At 45.1% G+C, this 9,672-nt stretch overlaps 1 protein-coding gene across 1 annotated transcript in view; it reads left to right on the forward strand.

Annotated features, from left to right (window-relative positions):
- The window catches only part of ENTPD3 (ectonucleoside triphosphate diphosphohydrolase 3), a 50,450-nt gene that overhangs the window by 16,970 nt on the left and 23,808 nt on the right, over positions 1-9,672 (forward strand). The window lies entirely within an intron of this gene.

The raw sequence follows: 9,672 nt of genomic DNA on the forward strand, positions 1-9,672 counted from the left end.
CGCAGGGAGTGACCTGGGTCCACTCCCTCCTCTCTGGACCTCACTGTTCCCACCTAAACATGGAGAGCGGCTTGTCAAGGATGGACTGGTTTGGGATTTTACACTGTCTTCCTTTTTGTGATTCTGGTGGAGGACAGACTCTGGGGTCCGTAGAGAGGGTCATTTTGTTACCGGTCAGTTTGCTGTTCACAGTCAATGGTGTAAAGAGGACCAGATAGTACGTGCCCACGCAGTGGGTTTGTTACAAGGAGGAACGCCAAGATGAGGGAACCTGCAACATTCATTACCGGCAGGGCAGCGAGTGTGCCTGGCTTTGGCTCTGGAGAGAAACATTATCTGTCTTCCAAGGCTGCTCGCTGTGCAAACACCCTTGAAAAGACAGTCCGGAACAAAAGCAGTCAGCTCCTCTGCTCCAGACATGCAGAACACAAGAGACATGGGGAAAATTATCTTCCAGGGGGAGGAGAGGCCGTGTTGACTGAGGAGGCAGGTTTTGGAGGGGATGCACAATAATACATAAACAGAAGGGCCTGAGGACCAGCAGTTAGCATAATGTCTATGTTGCTGGACTCCCACGTAGTCGACCGTGCTTCGAGTCCTGGACCCAGTGGCTTAAACTCACGCCGGGCGTATGTGTGTGCGTGCCCAAGATCCCAAGAGGAGAATGGAGGAGAAGGGGTTGCTGTGTGGCCATCCCCCCTGGGGGGGGTGATTTCTCGCTTTCTCTCTCTCTGTCTCTCTCTCGTCTGTCTGGCGAGCACACGCACCGTATAGCAAAAACCTCTCCAAAAAAAAAAAACAAGGGCCTGAGTCCTTTGCTCATGGGTAAAGCTTTATTTATCCACACTAAAATTTTGAATTTCATATAGCACAAAATACTTATCACATATCACCAATTTGTTTTTTTTAATTTTCTCCCCACTATTGAAAAATGTAAAACCGTGGTTAAGGTGGCTGGATCTCACTTAGCCAGCTCTGCTCTTCAAATCCTGGACCTGGCAACTTGAAACTCACGTCGGGTGCATGTGTGTGCATGCCCAAAATCCCGAGAGGAGAATAGAGAAGGGATTGTAGTGTTGCCATGCCCCGTAGGGGAGTGATTTTTCATTTTCCCTCTCTCGCGCTTTCTGTCTTTATCTCTCTCCAGTGAGCGCACATGCCCTATAGCAAAAACTTAAAAAAGGGACCAGCAGATGACACGATGATTATGGTGCTGGACTCCCATCTGATCGACCATGGTTCAAGTCCCAGACCTGGAGGCTTAAAACTCATGTTGGGCACTTGTGTATGTGTGTCCAAAATCCCAAGAGGAGAATGGAGGAGAAGGAATTATGGCTTGCTCAGCACCACTCCCCCTGCCCCAGGGAGGGGTGGTGATTTCTTACTTTTTGTCTTTCTGTCCCACTCTGTGTCTCTGGCGAGCACATGCACCCTAGAGCAAAAATCTCTTAAAAAAAAAAAACAACTAAAAAAACTTGCTCGACCACAGTGGCACAAGTGGTAGGGCACAGCATGCAATACTGGACCCACATGAGAAGGCCCAGGGTTTAGATCCTAGATTGGCCAGAGCTTACCAGGTGCTCCCACAGAAATGCCATGATCCTGGCTGACTGGAAGGCCAGCACGGGGTCAAGGGGGCAGGGGAAGACCACAGTGTGACAGAGCCCTGTCTGCGATCTCTCTCTGTCCTGAAAGAAATAAACTTAATAAGAAATTGTAAAAACTCTCTTAGCTCACAAGTCATACAAAGGAAAGGTGGATTCAGCCTGCGGGCTGCCAACCCTGGAACCTAAGACCGTCTGCATCTGTAATGCCCTCCTTACCACTGGCTGTCTCCCCTGCCCCAGCATTTCCTGGGTCTTACGTTCCTCGGGCTTCCTTATAGTTCGTCTCAGGTATCTCATTTTCCCCACTTTTGCAAATGACATCGAACATGTATTTATATAAATGGAATCAAGCGTATCTTTATTTGTAACTTGCTTTGTCCACTAACATTGGATTGTTTTGTTTTGTTTTTTAGAGGTTTTTGCTATAGGGTGCATGCACTCGCCAGAAAGACAGAGACATAGAGACAGAAAGCGAGAAATCACCCCCCAGGGCGGATGGTCACACCGCAGTCCCTTCTCCTCCATTCTCCTCTCGGGATCTTGGGCACGCACACACACACACTGGGTCCAGGATTCGAACCACGGTTGACTACATGGGAGTCCAGTGACATAGCCATTATGCCAACTGCTGGTCCCGACTATCTTCTTCAAGAAGAAAGGCCAGGGTAGAGTAGCGGCTAGGACTTCACCTTGGCCCTGCCGTGTGAGCGCTAAGAAGGTCTCCACTTCTCGGAGCCTTGACCTCCTCATTTCTAAAATTAAGAAAAATAACAATAGTAACACCATCCCCATTGGAATGAATTGAAGATCAAATGACGTAACATACCCAACTGCCTGGCCCGGTAAGCACTGGGTGTGAGCTGTTACTATCCATGGGCACCGCGCTCCAGTTCTGGGGGGTCCGCTCGCCGGTGTTGACTCTGTCCTGCTGATGGAGTGGTCAGGCTTTCATGTGGAGAGGTCACATGGGGGCCCTCAGGGACGGGGACCCTTGGCCCACCCTGGATGCCATATGTGATTTAGGGGAGGGCGCGGTCGTGGAGGCCACGGCGCATCCATAAATGGATGTTCCCTTCTTTGATCACAGTAGCCTCAGAGACGCGTGTGTATTCTGAGTGACTGGAAGACCACAAACTGAAGGTTAAATGACAGAGCTGAAGTCTGGCAAGTGTCGCCCTCTGGAGAAGGTTTGGCTTCTCCGGGGATAATTTGGGTTTGGTTTCTCAGCTGCCAGTTTCCCAGGGGTCGCCTGTCGTGACCAATCTCAGAGGAGTCTGGAAGGCTCGCTCACCCAGCAGTGATTCTCAGCTATTTGAAGATGTAAAAAAAAAAAAAAAGACCAGCAGATGGCATAATGGTTACATCGCTGGATCCCACATAGTCAACCAGAGTTCGAGTCCCAGACCCGGCGACTTGAAACTCACACCAGGCATGTGTGCATGTGTGCCCAAGATTCCAAGAGGAGAATGGAGAAGGGATTGCAGCATGGCCATCCCCCCTGGGGGTGGAGGGGGGTGATTTCTTGCTGTCTGTCTGTTTCTGTGTCTGTGTCTGGTGAGTGCACATGCCCAATGGTGAAAATCTCTCTAAAAAGAAAGAAAGAGGGACCAGCAGTTAGTGTAATGGTTATGTCCTGGACTCCTATGTAGTCGACCGCGGTTCGTGTCCCGGACCCGGTGGTTTAAAACTCACGCCGGCCCGTGTGCGTGTGTGCCCAAGATCCCGAGAGGAGAATGGAGGAGAAGGGATTGTGGCATGGCCATCCCCAATGAGGGGTGATTTCTCGTTTCTGTCTCTCTGTTTCTCTGCCTGACGAGCGCATGTACCCTATAGCAAAAACAAACAAACAAACAAAAAAGCAAACAAAAAAACCCAAAAACCTCTCAAAAAAAAGAAAAAAAGAAAGAGAAAGAGAGAGAGAGAGAAAGAAGAAAGAAAGAAAGAAAGAAAGAAAGAAAGAAAGAAAGAAAGAAAAAAAGAAAGAAAGAAAGAAAGAAAGAAAAGAGAAGAGAAGAGAAGAGAAGAGAAGAGAAGAGAAGAGAAGAGAAAAAGAAAGAGGAGAGAGAAAGAAAGAGAAAGAAAGGAAGAAAGGAAGGAAAGAAGGAAAGAAAAGTGCAATAAAAAGGTATTGGGTAAATATCAATAGTTCGCTGATTCCTGATCTACTTCATGGTATTGAATGGTCAGGGAAGTCCAGAGTTCAGAGAAGAGAGCGGAGGATCATTAGAACATGGCTGATATTTACAGCCTGGGGGCTGGATACACTCATCTATGGAGTAAAAAGAGACAGAAGAGAGGTTTGAGGGGCCAGCAGTTAGCATAATGGCTATGTCACTGGACTCCCATGTAGTCGACGGCAGTTCGAGTCCCCGACCCGGTGGCTTAAACTCAAGCCGAGGGCGTGTACGTGCGTGCTCAAGATCCTGAGAGGAGAATGGAGGAGAAGGGATTGCGGCATTTTCCTGGGGGGGTGGGTGATTTCTCACTTTCTGTCTCTGTCTCTCTCTGTCTCTCTGGCGAGCGCGCACTCCCTATAGCAAAAACCTCTCCAAAAAAAAAAAAAAGAGAGAGGTTTGAGGATTCAACCTCACACACTCTAACCTTGAGAGGTGGGGAGTGTGCAGTGAAGGAACTGGAAAGGAATGTCAGGAAGGGGTGAGGAAAGTCAGAAGCCAAACCCAGTATGCCTGAAGGCAGAGGAAGTGAGCCATCCATTGACAGTCTGGTGGGGACATTATAAGCTAAGAAATCAGACAGGCAGGATATGCCCCAGTGTGGTGACTTACACTAGGAAGAATCGAGTACCCCCCAGGAAGTGCTTTTCCAAGAAGTCTAGTCCAAGTCTAATCACAGTTGGAGAAGTAACTCCCAGATTCTAAAGAGTCCAGAGGAGAGAGAAACATGTTAAAACACATTCAAGGATACAGTCAACGAGATCACAATGAGAGATCTCCACGGCAAGTCATCTGCTTGCCTTAATAAATAAATGGCCACAGGGAAAGAAAGAGGGTGGGAAAACTGTGATAGATTAAAATAATCTTTTTTTTTTCCTTTTCTTGGAGAGGTTTTTGCTATAGGGCATGTACGCTCGCCAGACAGAGAGAGACAGAGAGACAGAAAGCGAGAAATCACCCCCAGGGGGGATGGTCACGCCGCAATCCCTTCTCCTCCATTCTCCTCTCGGGATCTTGGGCACGCACGCACACGCGCCCGGCGTGAGTTTTAAGCCGCTGGGTCTGGGACTCGAACTGCGGTCGATTACATGGGAGTCCAGCGACATAGCCATTACGCTAACTGCTGGTCCCAGATTAAAAGAATCTTAAAAGACGTAACCTCCACATACATGTCATATTCAAATAAACCATAAAAAAATATTTTTTTTAGAGAGAGATTTTTGCTATAGAAAATGTGTACTCACCAGAAAGACAGAAAGCGAGAAATCACCCCCCCTCTGCGTCCAGGACTCGAACCTCAGTCAGCTATGCGGGAGTCCAGTGACATATCCATCTCCTGGTCCCTATAAAAACAATTTTAAAGTTATTCTGGGAAATTTGGGCACTAAACGAATTTCAGGGGTGATTATTTTTTAGGTATTATGTTGTTAAGTATCTTCTATCTTAGAAACGTTTATTAGAATGTTTGCAAAGGAATTGACGTGATGCCTGGGGTTTTCTTTGGTGATGGAGTGGAGCTGAAAGAAAAGGGAGAGTGGAGATGAAGATAAGGTTGGCTATTATTCGATTAGCTGTCGAAGCTGCATGATGAGTCTATGAGGAGTCATTTGACTGTTTAGTTTCCCAGGAAAGAACTAGAATGACTTAAGCAGTGATTTGTAAGCTTTGATTTTATTGGCTTTAGTGACATTTTAGAAAGAAAATAAACTCTGCTAACTAATCTGTTGCAGAGAAATATACTTGATTTATGTGTTAAATAATGAGAACTTCACTTCTCATTTTATGGCTTTGAGAAGGTTGTTTTGTCTTTTTTCTTTCTCTTTTTTTTAGCATGCTATAGGGTGCATGTACTTTCCAGAGAGACAGAGAAAGTGAGACAGCGCCCCCTATGGGGCAGGAGGAGAATCCATGCCCCAATCTTTTTCTCTGTTCTTGGGGTTTTAGACATGCATGGTGTGTTTTTCAAGCCACAGGGTCTGGGACTGGAACTGTGCAGTGGATCATGTGGTATTCAATCACTTTAACCACCAAGCCACCTGACTGGCCCTGTTGTGTCTTTTCAAATCACTTTCTAACTACAAAATCGTATATTTTCATTGTATGAAAACCAGAAAATATAAATCAATAAAATGAAAGTGAAATTATTCACAATCCTACCCTCCAAAGGAGAGAAAAATTCTGTTTTTTAAATTAATTAATTTTGGGGGCTGGCAGGTGGCATGGTGGTTAAAGGAACTGGACTCCCACATGGCTGACTGCAGTTCAAGTCCCGGACTGGTGGCTTGCTTTCTCACTTTCCCTCTCACTCTCTCTCAGTCTCTCTCTGATCAAACTGAAAAATAATAATAATAAATAAAGTTAAATAAAATAATTTTAAAATTTTTTAATTAATATTCTTTTTTAATTGTCAAAGGATACATGTTAGCCAGAGAGAAACAGAGAGAGAAAGAAAGGGAGAAAGAGAAGGCGCCTTCTCCCAATGAGGAGTGGTCACACTACAATCCCTTCTCTATGTCCATCCTGTCAGGATTTGGGGCATGCACACACATGTGCCCAGAATGTTTCTCAAGCTGATGGGCCTAGATTTGAACCACAGTAGGCCACGTAGGATCTGATTCCCTTAACCCACTATATCACAGGACGGATCAGAAAACTTTTTTCAGTATATTTTTATACATTTGAAATTACACACACACACACACACACACACACACTCACACACACGGGCAAGAAGGTCGCATAATGGTTAAAGCACTGGACTCCCACATGGCCAACCACAGTTCGAGTCCCAGACCTGGTGACTTGAAAATCGTACTGGGCACTTGTGCGTGCATGCCCAAAACCCCAGGAAGAGAATGGAGGAGAAGGCATTGTGGCATGGCCATCCCCCCCATGGGGTGATTCCTCACTTTCTCTCTCACTGTCTCTGTCTGTCTCTGGCTAGTACACACACCTTATGGCAAAAAACTAAAGTGTAAAAATATGTATATACACACCCATTTATTTATTTGATGCAGCTTTTTACTGGCTCCTTCCATGTGAACTCCTGAGAGCAAGGATTGAGTTTGTCAAGCCCCTGGCTTAGTTCACTGTTAGAAGTGTCCAGAGGCCATTTCCCCAGGAAGGACAAAATTAGCTGTTCTGTCCTGAGCCAAGATTGGGAGAGCCGGCCCTTGCTTGTCAAGCGCTGTGGACGAAACCCATGTGTCTGCATCTTAACAGATACATCCAAGCTCGTCCTGAGAGTTCTCAGGTTTCTTCTAATGGTTTGTGGTAGTTGAAAGATGAATGGGAAAGGCTGAGAAATAGCAGAGAAAGGAGAGAGGGACCGTATTCATTCCAGACACACCAGAGTGGTCAGAGTCACTTCACCCACCTTTCTGCCCTCCACTTTTCTTTTCCTAAACTGGAGCATATTTTAAAACAGTTTCTGGGACCAGCAGATGGCATAATGGCTATGTCGTTGGACTCCCATGTAGTCGACCACGGTTCAAGTCCCGGACCCGGTGGCTTAAACTCATGCCAGGCACATGTGCGTGCGTGCCCAAGATCCCAAGAAGAGAATGGAAAAGAAGGGATTATGACATGGCCACTCTTGTGGAGGGTGATTTCTCGCTTTCTGTCTCTCTGTCTTTCTGGAGAGCGCATGCAACCCTATAGCAAAAACCTAAAAATTATAATAAACAAAACCCAAAAATAAATAAATAACATTTAAAAATAAATAAAAATAGTTCCCAAAGTGAAGAAAAAGATTAAGTTGCATCCACACAATGGCATTCGATGCAACTATAAAAAGGATCGAGGATTATGTATCTACCACTATGGAATGGCCGCTAGGAAATCTTATGAAATGCAAAAAAAGCCAAGTGGAAAAAGGTATGCACAAGGAGATTTCAAAAACTTCATGGAAAATGGAATTAAAATAGAAATTGGTGCGAAAACATTTTGAAATCCATTCATGGTTTTCTCATAATACACGTTGTTCGTGAACTTTCTGACGATCCCTCACAGGTAAGCCACCATGTATCTAGAACATGAGGTAATACGACTTTTATTTATATTAAACAAACACTGGATCAACTTTTAAAAAGAAAGAAACTATAGGAACAGGACACAGGGATGGAAGTTAGATGTCTTGGAAAATGCTTAGCTTTTGTAGATTTGATTTGAGAGCTATATAAATATTTGAGTAACTGTAAGATAAAATTAAATCCTTTACAAAGCAATTTCCAAAGCAAAATGAAACAAACCAGCCTGATTTTACATCAAGTTATGGGCATAATTATATAGGAGTACTCTTTTTAAATAATTAAAGGCTCAGTCTTTATGGCTTAGTAGTTGAGGGAGCCAGATCGCACATGGCTGAGCCTTGTTCGAATCCCAGCCTTGGGGACTTCCAAACATAAGGCATATGTGCACGCATGCCCAAATTCCCCAAAGGAGGGAGAGATGGAGGAGAAGAGATTGCAGTGTGCCTAAGCCCTTTTTAGGGGTGCTTTATTCCTTTCCTCTCACCCCCCTTCTCTCTCTGGTGAGTACATGCATCCTCTGGCAATTAAAAATAATAATAATAATAGTTAATAAGACCTTAAGGACACAAAGTACTTGTTTTTTTTTTTTTTTTTTTTTTGGGGGTTTTCCATTTGGGGGGTGGTTCGCCGCTATAGGGCGTGTCTGCTCGCCAGACAGACAGAGAGAGACAGAGAGACAGAAAGTGAGAAATCATCCCCCGGGGGATGGTCACGCTGCAGTCCCTTCTCCTCCATTCTCCTCTCGGGATCTTGGGCACGCACGCACATGCGCCCGGCGTGTTTTAAGCCACCGGGTCCGGGACGCGAACCGCAGTCGACTACATGGGAGTGACATAGCCATTATGCTAACTGCTGGTTTCCACAAAGTACTTGTTTTAAAAGCTGAAGCAGCTTTCAATGATCACGATGAAAGACTGAGTCCCCTGTGGGTGCGTTATCAAGTCAAGCAAGTGAGTTATTTGCTGAAAATCATAATTTTTAACATAGAGGAAAAGGTGATGAAGATGTAAGATGAAAGAGGTTAAATAAAATCCAGTAGTCTTGAATTTGAATTGTTAGGATCAGTAAGAGTTCGTGGTGAATGTTCTCTTAAATAAAGTGGTTCCTCTATCTGTCTTCTGAAGGCTTGCAATGAACACCCTAGCTTCCAAATTTTAAATGCTGAATACCATTTCTCAGTGAAAGAAACTGGGGCTCTTTGAAGAAATGCTCTTTAGAGTAAGTTCAAACCTGAATCTGATGAACCCTGTGTGTTCAATGAACAATTCATAGGAAATACAGAAGACTAAGTAAGATGTTAAATGAATTATGGGGGTACAGTTAGTGAATTCTAGACTGGGAAACTCTACAGGAAAACTAAAATTGCAAGAAAAGAAATTTTTTGAGAGGTTTTTGCTATAGGGTGCATGCGCTCACCAGAAAGACAGAGAAAGAGAGACAGAAAGCAAGAAATTACCCCCCAGGGGGATGGCCACACCACAGTCCCTTCTCCTCCATTCTCCTCTTGGGGTCTTGGGCACGCATGCACACGCACCTGGCGTGAGTTTAATCCGCCAGGTCCGGAACTCAAACCGTGGTCAACTACATGGGAGTCCAGCAACATAGCCATTATGCCAACTGCTGGTCCTGGGAAAATATTTTTAATAATTACAAGGAACAATAGAAACAGAGAGAAGAACCAATGGACTAAAAGACTCAAGATTGTGGGACCAGCAGGTGGCATGATGGTTAAGGTGCTGGACTCTCACATGGTCAACCATGGTTCAAGTCCTGGATCTGGTGGCTTAAAAATCACACTAAGCATGTGTGCATTGCTTGCCCAAAATCCCAGGAGAAGAATGGAGGGGAGGCAATAGCAGC

Source organism: Tupaia chinensis, unplaced genomic scaffold (genome assembly GCF_000334495.1).
Source record: "Tupaia chinensis unplaced genomic scaffold, TupChi_1.0 Scaffold000451_1, whole genome shotgun sequence".
Classification (NCBI taxonomy): domain Eukaryota; kingdom Metazoa; phylum Chordata; class Mammalia; order Scandentia; family Tupaiidae; genus Tupaia; species Tupaia belangeri.